Below are 17250 nucleotides of genomic sequence, written 5' to 3'. Positions count from 1 at the left end.
TGCACAAAAATTTCTTTTGTTGCAATTTGTTTGACGTTAAACTTTATTTTGACTTGACTAATGGAGAATACAGATTAGCCATTTAAGATTCAAATATGTTGTTTAACAGGATAAAATCAATGCAGTTTTGAAAATTTATACCCAAACCTGTGCAATTCTTATCTTTATGACTATTTTAAGAAAGCAAATTCATTTATCTGAGACTGGTGTTTTGGATTAGATAGATATATATATAATATACAAAATTTGCACACAAAATAAATTTCTTGGTAAAGGGGTATATATAATTACAGCACAAACAAACGTATACATGTATATGTATATCTTATTGAGAAAAAAAACTGATTAAAACATTCATTATTGGAATACAAAGTTTAAAATAATGAGTATAAACATACCTTTTGGAATATATATCCCAATATCGATATCAGATTGCCTCATTATAATAATAGTATTTTTAAAAAATCACCTAACTTACTTCCTGTTATATAAGCACGTTCTAGAACCAAGCAGAATTTAAATAAATATATCATAATATGCAAAATGGAAGGAAATTATATGTACAGCTAAAAATTTCAAATTTTAAGATATTGCAAAGGATGATGGGAATGGAAGTCCTACAGCAGAAATAATAAGTTTAATTCATATAGCTTAAATACAAGTTCAATGTATTACTTTTCCCTCAGAGACTTTCTCAAGACTTTATTTTAATATAATTTACATTAATGTATGTTCCCTATTAGAATTTTTAGAACATAGATTATAGTTTACTGTTATTTTGCATTGACTGACAATGTGATTCTAAATTGTTTTGCCATCTTCCAGTTTAGGGATGACACATTAACACTAGAGTAGAACAATATCACAATATCACAATGACTGACATAACCAGAAATTCATTCCAAAACATTCCAATGACAGTCCTTTTCTAAATTTCCAAATACTGATGAGCCCCATCCTTCAGAAGCGGATTTAGGGGTAGGGGTGGGGGAAGGAAACGGGGCCTGGGTCCCCCCTTTTGGGAATCACAATAGCAGCTAGGCCCACTCTTAAAGCAGTCAGTAGCCCAATCCCTCATGAAAATTTCTGGATCCGACACAGATTCAGAACCCCATTTTTTTCGTCAATCTCCCATCCTTCGATAAAATTCTAAGGAAAAAACTGGGACTACAAAACTAATTTTATACATAAACATACATTGTACCTTAGAATTAAATTACAAGGAGTGTAAAATCTTCTCTCCGTAGACTACAAGTATTAGCCTACATAAAATAGAATCAACCAGATAGAATTAGATCAATATGTCTGATATGATACGGCTAATTACATGTACCAGGTACCGGGTACATGTATATAAATAATATTAATCAGGATATTATAAGATGATGGTGCTGAAATGGAAGCTTGGTTAATTGATTTCTTAGATATTTGATGTTTGAATGACACTTTCAGAGCAAGTAGCTTAATTTTCATGGCATTCATTTTTATTGGGGGATGAAGCTGAGGAGTGCTTGTTGTCAACGTTACATGAGAGGAAAAATATTTAAAGAAACGTCCTACCAATCTTTTTTTAGGATTTTCACTAGCCAAAATTAATTTTGTCTAGTCACATGCTTAGGGCTAGTGGTGTTTGGCTTAGACTGGAGTCATAGAAAAACACAACATTCTATTGAAATTGTATAAATTTAAAATAATTGACATATAAATATGCTAATCCATTCACCATGTTCAATGTTTCACTTTAAAAATCTAATAATCATATACATTGATATATACATTGTAGCCTGTTATTTTCCTAGGAAGAAGAAACTTAGTATAACTAGTCTGTAAATACAATGTATTATGTAAACATAATACTTAAGGTGAAATCTAAAAAATACAGTAATGATCCCCTGATTACATCATGACCAGCTCAATGACCAAGTTATGTATTGATTCTGATACAGGATCTTTTAACATGTCTAAAACAATGGTATTGTATATATTCAATCCATTTGTTCTTTAGCAATTGCTCTTGCAATTGAATATTCTTATAGTTACTTTAGTAATTGCTTTTGCAATTGAACGCTTAAAACAAGGAATTATTTGAATCTGGAATAACTTTGAATTCTAGAAAATTGTTAAGAAATGTAGATGAAAACTAACTCAATTATGGAGGGTTAGCTATGCATGCATGGCTAAATGGGGTTAGTTAGTTCATACTAAAATATCAGTGACAGTAACTTGAATCTGAGCCATGCGTCATGGCATGAACTCTGCATGGCTAACCCACTAAATTTTTTTTCAATTTTCAAGAAAATCAAAAGTATTCTAGATTCAAATAATTATATTTCCTTATTTTAAGTATATTTCTGCAGTAATTAATTATCATGATATGGATATATTTAATAGGGCACTTGTAGCATACATGCACATCATGTTTGGCCCCCCTTTTGTGGAAAAAAATTTGGTTGATTATTTAGGGAATCACTGGAGCAGCCCCCCTCTTATGTCTGGCAGTCAGTGGCCCCAGGCTCCAGTCTTATGAAAATTTCTGGATCTGCCACTGGTTCAGGACCCCAATCCTTTCAGTCAATCTCCCATTCTTCAATAAAATTCTAAGGAAAACACTTGGACTACAAATAAAATTGAGAATAGAAATGGGAAATATGACAAAGAGACAACAACCCGACCAAAGAGCAGATAACAGCAAAAGACCACCAATGGGTCTTCAACACATGGAGAAAATCCTACACTCAGAGGTGGTAATTTTGTACATATTTATATAGAATATCTAAAATTTACATACCTTTCAATTAAATTACAGTGTGTGAAAATATCTCTTCCTGTACTATATATGTATAAGCCTACATACCATGTAGAATCATCCTGATAGAAGTAAGATCAATATGTCTGATATAATCTTGCTAATTACATGTACATGTACATGTATATTAATATTATTTATTAGGATATTATAAGATGGTGGTGCTGACACTAAAGCTTGATTGATTGATTCTTACATATTTGATGCTTAATGCTACTTTTAGCACAATAAGTTTTTCGTGGTAGTCACTTTTTATTGGTGGAAGATTGATTAGTTGTTGGTTGCTTAACGTCCTGTGGCAAATATTTCATGCATATTCAGGACTATTTTGGTGGAGGAAGTTAGAGTGTTCAGTCTCAACACCATGACATGGGAGAACAAATATTTCCACAATTATTTTTTATTTTTTCGCTAGCCCTAATTAATTTTGTCAAGTCGCATGCTTAGGGCTAGTGGTTTTTGCACAGGCACTTGAGAAAATGCCTGTGGGTTTTTGGCTTCAGACTACTCAGTCCTGGGGAAAAAAACATTCCATCGAAATTAAATGAAGTTAAAATAATTGACAAATAAATTTGCCAATCAAATCAACATGTTCAGTGATTCACTTTAAAAATCTAATAACCATATATCATATATATATCATGTTATATTCCTAAGAAGAAGACACTTAGTATAACTAGTCTGTATTCATAATGTATTATGTAATACTCAAGGTCAAATCCAGACAATATAATAATGATTTCCTGATTAGTCATGACCAACACAATGACAAAGTTATGTATTGATTTTCATGCTATATCTTTTAAAACATTGATGCTTTAGAGATTGCTTTTGCAATTGAATATTTCAATTGTTGCTTTAAAAGAAAATTTGCTTTTGCAAATGAATGGCTATAACTATATTTCTGCAGTATTTATTTTTATGATACAGAGGATATATTTTATAGCATACATGTACACAATGCTAATAAATCATAAAGTCAAGTTGTAAATAACATCTTTTTTTTTAATTAACAAATCATTTAATACTTCAACAATTTCAGCATTCCGTTACTAGTTAAAAATGATCATGACTGTCCAGAAAAAATAAACTCAATTTTAAAAACCCGTACATCTATATAAGGGATATCAATATATACATTGTATGTTCTTAAACTCCCAATGACGTATTTAACAACTGCCAAATTTCAGAACCAGTATTGAAGTATACGACATGATCATCATGATTCTGTTATAAATCCTGATCTCCTTTGGCCCCATTCAAAAAGTTGCAATATAACAACTTCATTTTCTTAAATCTAAAATGTGGGCATTATACGTTTTTTGATTGAGTTAAGTCTGCCAATTGATATTTTATCGTATGTTTTTCTTTGTTGTGATGTTATGCTATTGTTTCAGAAAAAGGGAGAAGGTTTGGATCCATTAAAACGTTTAATCCCGCTGCAAATGTTTGCACCTGTCCTAAGTCAGGAATCTGATGTACAGTAGTTGTCGTTTGTTTATGTAATATATACGTGTTTCTCGTTTCTCGTTTTGTTTATATAGATTAGACCGTTGGTTTTCCCGTTTGAATGGTTTTACACTAGTAATTTTGGGGCCCTTTATAGCTTGTTGTTCGGTGTGAGCTAAGGCTCCGTGTTGAAGGCCGTACTTTAACCTATAATGGTTTACTTTTTAAATTGTTATTTGTATGGAGAGTTGTCTCATTGGCACTCACACCACATCTTCCTATATCTATTATCAATTTATGATTCATTGAATGTTGTTGTTTAACATCACTTCCATCACTATTGGCTATATCATGGGGGTAAGTTGTTATTGGTAGAGGGAGCAGGAGTGTTCAGAGAACCACAACCTTCAATCACTATTGTCTATATCATGGGGGTAAGTTGTTATTGGTAGAGGGAGCAGGAGTGTTCTGAGAAGCACAACCTTCAATCACTATTGGCTATATCATGGGGGTAAGTTGTTATTGGTAGAGGGAGCAGGAGTGTCCAGAGAACCACAACCTTCCATCACTATTGGCTATATCATGGGGGTAAGTTGTTATTGGTAGAGGGAGCAGGAGTGTTCAGAGAACCACAACCTTCCATCACTATTGGCTATATCATGGGGGTAAGTTGTTATTGGTAGAGGGAGCAGGAGTGTTCAGAGAACCACAACCTTCCATCACTATTGGCTATATCATGGGGGTAAGTTGTTATTGGTAGAGGGAGCAAGAGTGTTCAGAGAACCACAACCTTCCATCACTATTGGCTATATCATGGGGGTAAGTTGTTATTGGTAGAGGGAGCAGGAGTGTTCAGAGAACCACAACCTTCCATCACTATTGGCTATATCATGGGGGTAAGTTGTTATTGGTAGAGGGAGTAGGAGTGTCCAGAGAACCACAACCTTCAACTGGAAAACAGACAATCCTAGTCAATTAAATTTATTCAACACACCTATCTTATATAAAAAAAGAAAGATGTGGTATAATTGCCAATGAGACAACTGTCCACAAGAGACCAAAATGAAACAGACATTAACAACTATAGGTCACTGTACGGCCTTCAACAATGAGCAATGCCCATTATGTAGGGTTCAAACTCACAACCTCAATGTTGACAGGCTAGTGAAACATTAGATGAACTACTTCACCAAACTCACAACCTCAATGTTGACAGGCTAGTGTCAAACATTAGATGAACTACTTCACCAAACTCACAACCTCAATGTTGACAGGCTAGTGTCAAACATTAGATGAACTACTTCACCAAACTCACAACCTCAATGTTGACAGGCTAGTGAAACATTAGATGAACTACTTCACCACTTGGCCACTGAGGCCAAACAAATGATTTTGATCTATTTATGTTTCACCTATGTTGTTAAAAATGCTGATCATGACTTGATCTAGTCAAACTGTTTATGAAATGTGGCAAAATAGCCTTGCCAGATGTCAGTCGTAATTATTTGGACTACAATTGATCCAGCCAAGTACATGTATTACAAATCATGAGACAGTAGCAATACACCTTATCGCTATTTGTCTGCCAAAAATTATCTCCCCATTACGCCAGTTAATTTTCACAATCGTAGAAATGGAAGCCATTGTAGGGATGACGTGCTGCCAATTTTGCTTTTGAAAACCGATAAATTTATCCACATAGCACCATTACGATCCTTATATGTCAGTTGTATTTTAAAAGACAACTGTATCTACTAGCTAATGAGCATCAGTTAATGATCTTGTCTGCATTGATTCAACTTAGAATTATTGTCTAATCAGTTGTCAGGTGGAATTTTTGAAAATTCATAAATATTTTTAAAAATTCTAATTAAATATTTCGTGGAAGGGCAGACTAGATTTTTTAAGTGGTTGAAGACTATAAACCTTAGTTATCACACACAAAAAATTATTCATTTTCAAAGATATGCATTTTCATCATCCAACTTGAAAGTCTGTCGTCAAGTACTTTTAGTAAAAAAATAGCTATTCGAACACACCTACTCGTTTTTTATGATTCATTAGATAGATATTTCACTTGACCCATATATTTCATCTTTTAGTACCGTGATTTTTTAGGTTATAAAGTCAACCTGTAGCTAATTTCATATATAAAAATGATAGAATCTGAAGTGAGATGATGTATCAAATATTCTTGCTTTGAATGTTTTCAAGACAAAATATTCAACTCAATGCAAACACACCCTAACATCTTTTCGATACAATTTTTACCCATTTTTTAGATTTTTTTCTTGAGTCACATAATGGAAGGGCAGACACAAAAATTACTGAACTTATAGATTGATATGTTCTTCGTCCGTTGTATTTTTTTCAAAAAAATCGGAGGTTATGCATTTTCTACATCCAACTTGATAGATACTCATGTTGTCGACTTGATATCTAATTGTTCTGCTTAACTACATAATAGATAAACTGAAACCTTATCCAAATGGCGATTTTAAAATAGAACACTTCGTAATTGAGAAGAAAAATGTCATTTTATTTGTTTCTATTAACTTTTAATTTTTTTCTCTAACAAAGAGCTTTGATTCTTTTGTTCTATTTCAACTGGGTTTCCGCCTGAGTGGCTGACAATGTATTATGTAATACTCAAGGTCAAATTCAGACAATATAATAATGATTTCCTGATTACATCATGACCAGCTCAATGACCAAGTTATGTATTGATTTTGATGCTATATCTTTTAAAACCTTGATGCTTTAGAAATTGCTTTTGCAATTGAATATTTCAATTGTTGCTTTAAAAGTAAAATTTGCTTTTGCTAATGAATGGCTAACTATATTTCTGCCGTAATTAATTTTTATGATACAGAGGATATATTTTATAGCATACATGTACACAATGCTAATAAATCATAAAGTCAAGTTGTAAATAACATCTTTTTTTTTAATTAACATAAATAACAAATCATTTAATACTTCAATAATTTCAGCATTCTGTTACTAGTTATAAATGATCATGACTGTCCAGAAAAAATAAACTCAATTTTAAAAACCTGTATATCTATACAAGGGATATCAATATATACATTGTATGTTCTTAAACTTCCAATGACGTATTCAACAACTGCCAAATTTTAGAACCAGTATTGAAGTATACAACATGATCATCATGATTCTTTTATAAATCCTGATCTCCTTTGGCACTAGTCATTCAAAAAGTTGCAATATAACAACTTCATTTTCTAACATCTAAAATGTGGGCATTATCAATTTCTGATTGATTGAATGTTGTTGTTTAACACCATTTTCATCACTATTGGCTATATCATGGGGGTAAGTTGTTATTGGTAGAGGGAGCAGGCGTGTCCAGAGAAACACAACCTTCAACTGGAAAACAGACAATCCTAGTCAATTAAAATTATTCAACACACCTATCTTATGTAAAAAGAGATGTGGGATGATTGCCAATGAGACAACTGTCCACAAGAGACCAAAATGACACAGACATTAACAACTATCGGTCACTGTACGGCCTTCAACAATGAGCAAAGTACATTATGTAGGGTTCAAACTCACAACCTTAGTGTTGACAGGCTAGTGAAACAGTAGATGAACTATTTCACCACTTAGCAACTGAGGCCAAACAAATGATTTTAAATCTATTCATGTTTCACCTATGTTGTTTAAAATGCTGATCATGACTTAAGGCAGAAATAAAATATGTTTTTATGTTTCACCTGACTAATACAGTCATAAACTTTATATACCCCTACAAGCATACTTTGTTATTCCTACTTAGGATCAAAGAATTCATAGTATTTAACTGTCAGTTTATTGTCACTTCAACTTATATATTAACCAAAAATTTAATGTTTTCTTCCTACATGTATTTTTTATGGGGCTCAGTTCAGGGCAAGCATTTCCTGATTTATGTAAACTTTGCACACTTGACTTTGATAAGAAAAGGGATAAAATATGACAAAATTAATGCAAAATTTTGAAAGCCTCCAAATCATGTCACTGTGACTGTGTAAAGTCTGTGAAAAAGAATCTGGTCCACTTGATCTGAATGGTTTTTCTGGACCAACTATTCAGTTGAGTTATCAAAGCCTTTGGAACTATATATATAATATAATATATACGTCTCAGTCAGTGACAACTCTACAACAGATTTATCCATCGGATCACCAGCAAATTTACAGATCTAACATTGTTGGGTTGATGTTAAGACGAGTTGTATAAAAATATATATATATATTTATGTATATAACTACAGTGGGACAAGAAAAGGATGACCAGACAAGACAGGTTTTTTAGTTTAGTTTAAACATATTTATTTATAGTGGATTGGGAAACAAGTTTTGCAACTTATATTAATCCCTTTCCACTTTGCAGGTGCGAGTGCTGCCTTGTAGCGGCATTAGCCTACTATTTTTCAAAATCTACAAGGACGTCTTTAACATGCAAGAGATATGGATCTCTCTTAACACAGGTCAGCCATTTATCGTCCCCTTCCCACGGACTATCATCGTTTCCTCAAGACCATACTCGCTGATGGTGTCAAGGGAGAGCCGAAAATTGAGTTCCTGAAATTTTCATCCCAAACGGGAATCCAACCAGGAACCTTTGTGTTAGTAGTCCGATGCACTAACCACTACAGGACGGCCCTCTTTTTTTGCAGAAGTGACCTTTATAGCAGGCTTGACAGCAATGACTTAAACAACCGAATGGCATCTAGAGGTCTATATGCAGTCTTTGACAATAGACAGGTGTCTATATAACATGGCAAGCTCTAAAAATAAGTTGTGAATAAATCAAACAGAAATTATAAAGAAGTGCCATCTCATAAACCAAAACTTAACTCTTAAATTAAACTAACACTTAATATAAAAGATAGCATTCTTTAGCACAATCATTAGTCAAAAAGAGACGAGTAATCAGTTACGCAGTGTGGTAGGTCAGCAACAAACTGATTTTTGTCTTATTGATACAATCATAGAAAAAGAGAAAAGAGAGAGAAAAAATGGTAAAAAAGATATAAATATGTAGGTCTGATTGGTTATTAAAGACATGACATTTTCCTCATCACCCAGAGTTTTAAAAGTAAAATTGAGTTTATTATTTAATACACAAAATAGCATTTATTATTTGATGTATATCATTCTACATACATATGTACATGCACATTTAAACCAATGTCAGAGTTTTGTAAAAACTTTCCTCTATAAAATGTCTATCAAGACTGGTTAATGTGTCATACTAAACTATCCATCTATTATGCAGTTAATTAGAAACCATAAACTAATTACCAATATATCACTACAGAAAATAGATATGCTGTCTTACTGCCATACAAAACACATATCTACATACATGACATACATTTGACATTTCAATGTTATAATAAGATAAGTCAATGTTGTCCTTAACACATTTACAAAATGTTTGGTATAAATGTACTAACTTACAGAGAAATATGTTATGAATTAAATGTAGGGTATATATATATGTAGGACTCGGAACCGCGATGGTACTCCGAACCACGATGGTCACGCTGAAGTGCGATGGTCTACGCTGAAGTGCGATGGTTAACACGCTGAAGTGCGATGGTAACATTGTGACGTTAACTTGTTGATATTTACGCTGAAGTGCGATGGTGGTTACGCTGTAGTGCAATGGCCAACTTAAGACTCTGAGTACTGAAAGCAAAATGCACATGGGCTGTTGTTTAAAAACTAACACCATGAAAACTTGGCTGCTAGCCTCTTACTTGGAAGACGAGGCGCGGTTTTGACATATTGAATTTTAAACCTGATGCCTTTTGTTATCTATTATTCATGTTTTTCTTTGCCTAATACGTTCTCCTATTTATTTGTATTGAAGTCCTGTTTTATTATGTTGTCATTTTAATGTTATATTTAACAATGCCATTAAAGTGCGAGGTTTGGCATGCCACAAAACCAGGTCACAACCCACCATTTATTTCTTTAAAAATGTCCTGTACCTAGTCAGGAAAATGGCCATTGTTATATCATAGTTCGTTTCTGTGTGTGTAACATTTTTACGTTGTGTTTCCATTGTGTCGTTTGTTTTCTCCTATATTTGAGTGTGAATTCACATTCTAATGCAACAACGTTTGTAACGTTCATTTTGATTGGATAACATCACTTTCTTACATGGCATCAATTGACAATTGATGCTATGGGATGTACGCGCAAGCGCAGACGGCATATGACAGATTTTAAATACATGTTTTAACGTTATTTTCTGTCAGTTTCATTAGAATGGAGATAACAATATTGTATTTTAAGCTCCGACGGCATCAATTTGGGATTTGATGGTCGCCAATACCCGTTTACTGTCTCCGCTAACGCGTCGCCAGTAAACTTAATTTGCGACCATCAAATCCCCAATTGATGCCGTCGGAGCTTAAAATACAACACAGTTATCTCCTAATTACTATAAGACGTGTGACGGTACTTTTCTATCCCAAATTCATGTATTTAGTTTTGATGTTATATTGGTTATTCTCATCGGATTTTTGTCTAATGCTTAATCCGTTGCTATGTGTGTTACATTTGAATGTTGTGTCGTTGTTCTCCTCTTATATTTAATGCGTTTCTCTCAGTTTTAGTTTGTTTCCTTGATTTAGTTTTTTGTCCATAGATTTACGATTTTTGAACAGCGGTATACTACTGTTGCCTTTATTTAACTTCTATTTAGATCAAACCAAAGACTTTAATTTTTGTTTTAATCTAATTTTCCAAGTCTCCAATTATTCTTTTAGCACGCAAGAGTATGGAATAAGGTGTTCAAAGGAAAAATAAAAGAAAAATATTCATTGTGTAGGTCTTTATAATAGTACTAAGAAGTGTCCATCTCATTTACTTAAATATTATGATAAAACTTAGTAATTGCTCACATTCTTCTTCAATTTATATATACATGTTGTACCTTGAATGTTGGAACAGTATCCACGAGTAAAAATACCGACATGAATCCATCTGATGAGTTAAGCCTTTTTCAACTGATTTTTATAGTTCGTTCTTATGTTGTACCGTTATACCACTGTCCCAGGTTAGGGGAAGGGTTGGGATCCCGCTAACATGTTTAACCCGGCCACATTATTTATGTATGTGCCTGTCCAAAGTCAGGAGCCTGTAATTCAGTGGTTGTCGTTTGTTTATGTGTTACATATTTGTTTTTCGTTCATTTTTTTTACATAAATAAGGCCGTTAGTTTTCTCGTTTGAATTGTTTTACATTGTCTTATCGGGGCCTTTTATAGCTCACTATGCGGTATGGGCTTTGCTCATTGTTGAAGGCCGTACGGTGACATATAGTTGTTAATGTCTGTGTTATTTTGGTCTTTTGTGGATAGTTGTCTCATTGGCAATCATATCACGTCTTCTTTTTTATACGTAAATTTATGCTTTAGTAATAGCGAAGTTTGTCAATTATTTCATGAAAAACAAAGATGAGGATGATAAATTGGGAAGTACACGTAGGGTTTAGTCAGGTTAATTTTTGTCTAACATGTTTTAGACTGAAACCATAAAAAAAAACAAGAGCGACGGTGTTCTTTCAAAACAAAACAAAAATATCTCGGGAATAAAACAACATCATATGAACTTGATATATCAAAATCATTGAAACATTATTAATACTATCATATTTTTTTTTAATTTTTAAATTGCCCACATAAAATCATGTGACGCTTACCGTAAGATAAATTAAGATTAATATTTAGATTAGTATACTGTATTTATCGTACAAACAGTCTGCAGCATAATTCAAAATACTGGTTAGCCCATTTGATGACCAAGTTCATCTTTCAGTCGCTTTGCTGCCTAAAATGTTTTAATATATTTTTTTAACCTCAACATGTAATGCTTAAAACTGTTCGACTTGAATTGTTTGTTTCTTTCTTATTTCCTTACTTTTCTTTGTTAGCATGAAACCTTCATCTACAAAACCCTATTCTCCTGTTTGCGAATCCATGTTGTATTTTGAAAACGTCATTCAAACGTCATACACAAAACCATCGCACTTCAGCGAAAGGACCATCGTACTTCGGCGTGGACCATCGCACTTCAGCGTCCCCATCGCACCTCCGAGTCTTACATATATATATATATATTTCAATAAGACAGCAACCCAACAAGTTACAACAAGTCAAGATGTTATTTGATAGATTTTTTTTTAACTGTAATTATGAATATTATAATCATTGGTCATCTCTGACAACAAGATTGATTTTCTTGCTTGTATGGAAAAAGTAAGAAAAGCAATTGAGTTGAGATGACCAAGGATTATCTGTTTATCACTATCTTACATATGATAGATACAAAGAGTGAGCAGCTAAAAAATTAACATTTTAAAAAAGAGGGTCTACTAAATGTACTATAAACAAGGGGTTGAGTAAGATGGGGACACAAATTTGCTCCGTAGCAAATCACATACAGAGTACAGACCTAAGGCACTTGTTACGAGATATATATAAAAAATCTAATGGTTTTTTTTTGCTCAATCATTAATGAAATAATAATTCACTTTTAGAAGCCAGAATGGTTCAATTTAGTCAAAATAAGCAAAAAAACATTGATTATGAATTGTTCACTTGCAAGTGAATAATTCGAACTCATTGAATTGGTATTCATGTGAACTTCAATTTAACTCCTTAGCTTGAGATGGAGAACACATGAATTGTATACGTAAAGTTATTTAAGGGAGTTGGCTTCTCAGTTTCAGAGTAATTAACTTTTCAAAACACTAGTTTATATTGATAGGTAATTAATAAAGGAATCCAAAGAGCAAAAAAAATTTATAGGTCACCATGCTTGTTTTCGAGATATAAGCAGTTGAAATTTTGGCGGGAAAATATTCTCTCTTGACTTTTCATAGCTTTATCACTGTCAGCTTGAAGTTCTCAAAAACTGTTAAAAAGTAATTAAAATTTTATAAGACTTTAACAGATGGCTTATCATTATACATGTAAAAGATTTACCAAAAGAAAAATGGGGGTCACCGGGCAAATTTTTTTAAGGCATTCAAATGGATAAAACCAAATGATTCCGAAAATCTGACAAAAAATCCAAAACATGATAAGCCAGCTTCCTTAAAGGAAAAGAATGTCAACATTGAAAGTGAAACAAAGGTAAATCATTTGATTGACTTATTCAATCCACAAAAATCATTCTTGTACTGGTAAGAATGATGATAAACATTTATTTTTCATCTATAATATGAAATTAAATAGACCTAAGAAAAATCCAACAGCACAAGTCTGCTTCATCTATTTATATCTATATTTATGTTTACATCGCTTATATGTTCATCGGATGACTTTAGAAGTCAACTCGATAGTTAATTAGATGGTGTCTAGACTAAAATACACACGAAATGAAGCTACATATTTTCATGCCAGTAACCTGTAAATAGTTTACTTTAGACTTTTAACATGTTTAATAGTTTGGATAAATGTTTTACATTATTATAAATAAAATATGAGAATTTGATGAAAATCGGTGAACATGCATTTGACAGCTAGTGCCCCTTTAACATATATGCATGGTTAATATTTAAACTGAATACATTGCAAAGTTTTTAAAATTTATTGCTTCAATGTAGTTGTCAAATCTTACATTTTGGTGATGTAAATCCTGGGACTGATGCATATATTCACGTTTCAGGAAGACGTTAAAACTACTAGACAGCCTCACCACTTTAAGGACTCTTACTGAAAACAGTACATAGTGGGAAATATCTTGGGCTTACCATCAGCAAAGACCTCACCTAGACAAACCACATCAACCAGGTAAGGCAGGTATAGCAACAAATACCACAGCATATTTGACATTAGTAAGACCTACTCTAGAATACGCTTCTCCAGTATGGGATCTGCAACACATCACTATCATATGCGACATGGAGCAAGTAGAGAGACAAGCAGCTGACTTTGAGTCGACTATAATTGCTACCAGGACAAATCTCCAGGATATATAACAAAGTTACTGGATGAACTTTAATGGGAATTTTACAGCACAGATGTTGGTCATGTGTTGGTGACAAGAGTCTTGTGCTGTGTTAAATACAACCATACAACCAAACATCAGTTGATTGCCATTGATCTAGTCAAATTGTTTATGACATCTGGCAAAATAGCTTTGCCAGATGTCAGTCATAATTATTTGGGTATCGGTATCGTTCGCCCTGATAACATGTTCGCCCTAGGTTCGTTCACACTGAGTTTGTTCGCCCTGATAGTCTGTTTGCCCTTGGTTCGTTCGCCCTATATTCATTTATGATATGTATATGTTACATCAATGAACGAGATATATATATATTAAAATTTATGTATATCTATTAAAAGTTAAATACAGAATATTTGCCAAATTTATATTATTTAAATAAAATTCTTGTCTGCATTGTTACACTTTATTTTATAATTACTGTTGATTGGATTTTGATTGCTGATTAGGTGTCATTTGAAATCTTTGATATCACTGATTGTTATATAAATTGTCTTTGATGGACTAATAATGAGAATAACATTTTTCTCAAATAAAATAGTCAGCTTGGATGGATAAAATTCAGTTTGAATTATAAAAAATAAAAAAAAAGGATGGGTAAACACACTGATGACAAGTGATCAATGTACAGCAGTGTGACTGTGCTTTTGGTATTTGTTTCACTAATAGTAATTCTATTTAGTGCTTTTAAATATTCGTTTAGTAAATAAATGTGTGCGAAGTACAGTTCGGAATTGATCTTGTTATAACTGTTACTGAATATTTTTAAATTGTTAAAATGTATCAATACAAGTTAAATATATAAATAACTTAGTCATGTTAGTCTTTAGTTGTTTTATGTCAAATACTTTGTAGTCTATGAATTCACAGAAACTTATCCTCATAGCAGCTAGCTTTGGACAAGTTAACATGAAACATCGTAAATATTCGGCGAAATTTTAGACTGTCTTCAACACATTCAATTATATACACACAACGCAACAGTATACTAAAAAATAAAATCAGGGCGAACGGACTCGGTGCAAACAGGTATTAGGGCGAACAGAAACTAGGGCAAACCAGAATCAGGGCGGACAGACCCGGATTCAATTATTTGGACTACCATTGATTCAGCTAAGCACATGTATTACAAACCAGGTGACAGTAGCTATAGGACCAGGTGCAACAACAAAATAGACAATCTAGAGTGAAGACTGAAGAGGGACATCTACTATCATTCATTCTTTAAAACAAACTAGATGTTTCCACATCCTCCTCACTATCATCTGTTTTCAAGAGGTCATTTATCAGAGTGACATCAGTTTTGTGTTTATTTATATAACAGATGAGCACATGTTTCTTTTAAAACTAAAATAAATTCAGCATATATACTGCTAGAAATATGGGCACACTGAAACTACGTGTTATTGGATCAAACAGGCATGAAAATAAATGTATCCTTGACAAGTGAGTTTGGACCATCAACAGATCAATGGCATCATTTCCCTCTTCTTGTAACTTTTAGTTTCAATCCTCATCCACTCATCATTAATGACATTATCATACATAAACCAAAACAACAAATATATTCATGTTTGGTGATGAAATTTATTCCTGAAGTAATTTTGAACTTATTAAATGTGGATATTTTGATTAATTGTGTTAAAAAACAAATGACTTACACATTGACATACAATCTATGCAGAAAAACGTCTGGAAAGTTGTCAAAATAAATTGTAAGGTAGACAACTCTAATGAAACAAGGGGGATAAATCTGTAAAAAAAAATATTACCGTCTTTTATCTAGTGTACGTAATGAGAGGGCCTCCGTAATGACATCCGTTTAAAAAATCTGACATGATCAGAATTTTCGAAACAATCAAATATATATATATGATGCTGGCCAAAGTGCTAGGGGTCAAGGTTTTTTTTTCTATATGTGGAAAAGGGGGGTTCAGATTTATTCAACAGGGACTTAATTTCTATCGATTCACAGTGGTCCAGGAACGTATAAGCACTGCTCGTAGAGCAACCTATGCAATGATGGGAGCAGGATTGCACGGTATTAATGGTCTAAACCCATGTGTCTCAATACACTTAATTCGTATTTACATAATTTACATAATACCACGTTTGACATATGGACTGGAAGCCATACGACTAGCAGCAAAGGATCTTACTACCATCAATCAATATTATAAGCGGCTACTTAAACAGATACAGCACTTACCAGACAAGGCTGCCGATTCCGCTTGCTATTTGCTACTAGGTGAACCACCAATTAAAGCAGAGATACATAGAAGGATATTAACAACTTTTGGCAACATCATAAGAAATTTTGATTCTATAGAACATCAATTAGCATGGCGTCAACTAGCAACAAAATCAAAATCGTCAAATAGTTGGTTTATCAATGTGAAATCCATACTGGAACAATATGATCTACCCTCATGCTACGACCTTCTTCAAAACCCACCGGGAAAATTAACCTGGAAAGAACTTGTAAAACGAACTGTAAATAGTTATTGGGATAACAAACTGAAGTTAGAAGCTGCATCTAAATCCTCTCTGAAATATGTAGATATTGACCGCCTCTCAATTGGTAAGACACACCTGATATGGAGTAGTGCTGGACAAAACACTCATGCTATAACAAAAGCCTCTATAAAATGTAGGATGCTACTTGGAGTGTATACTCTACAAGCAAATAGACATAAGTTCAACCAATATGAAGTAGAACCGACATGTCCGCTCTGTAAGCAAGGTCCTGAAGACAGAACTCACTTTTTAGTTCAATGCCAGCATCTTACTTCGATTAGACAACCCTTTATAGATGCCCTAAGCAAAGCTATCGAGGAAATGTCACCGGGATTATACCAACAAATAACATCAGAACCAAATCAGCTTACACAGATCATACTGGATTGTTCGTCTAGTCGCCTAGTGCTACCTCAATTTTACAATAGACTGGAATGTATTAGTA

General features: G+C 33.2%; 1 protein-coding gene across 2 annotated transcripts in view; it reads right to left on the bottom strand.

Moving 5' to 3' along the window:
* Positions 1–16028, bottom strand: part of LOC139528280 (phosphorylase b kinase gamma catalytic chain, skeletal muscle/heart isoform-like) — a 66871-nt gene extending 50843 nt beyond the window's left edge. The window contains exon 1 of one of the 2 annotated variants that reach the window (XM_071324187.1): positions 15950–16028. The gene's annotated coding sequence lies outside the window, so the exon portion shown is untranslated. Of the gene's footprint in view, positions 1–398; positions 503–15949 lie in introns of those variants that run through there. The other variant, XM_071324189.1, reaches the window with a different exon arrangement.
* Between the last annotated feature and the right edge of the window lie 1222 nt (positions 16029–17250).

The sequence above is a fragment of the Mytilus edulis genome, chromosome 6 (genome assembly GCF_963676685.1).
Source record: "Mytilus edulis chromosome 6, xbMytEdul2.2, whole genome shotgun sequence".
NCBI classification, from domain to species: Eukaryota; Metazoa; Mollusca; class Bivalvia; order Mytilida; family Mytilidae; genus Mytilus; species Mytilus edulis.
This window is presented reverse-complemented; position numbering and strand designations above follow the sequence as displayed.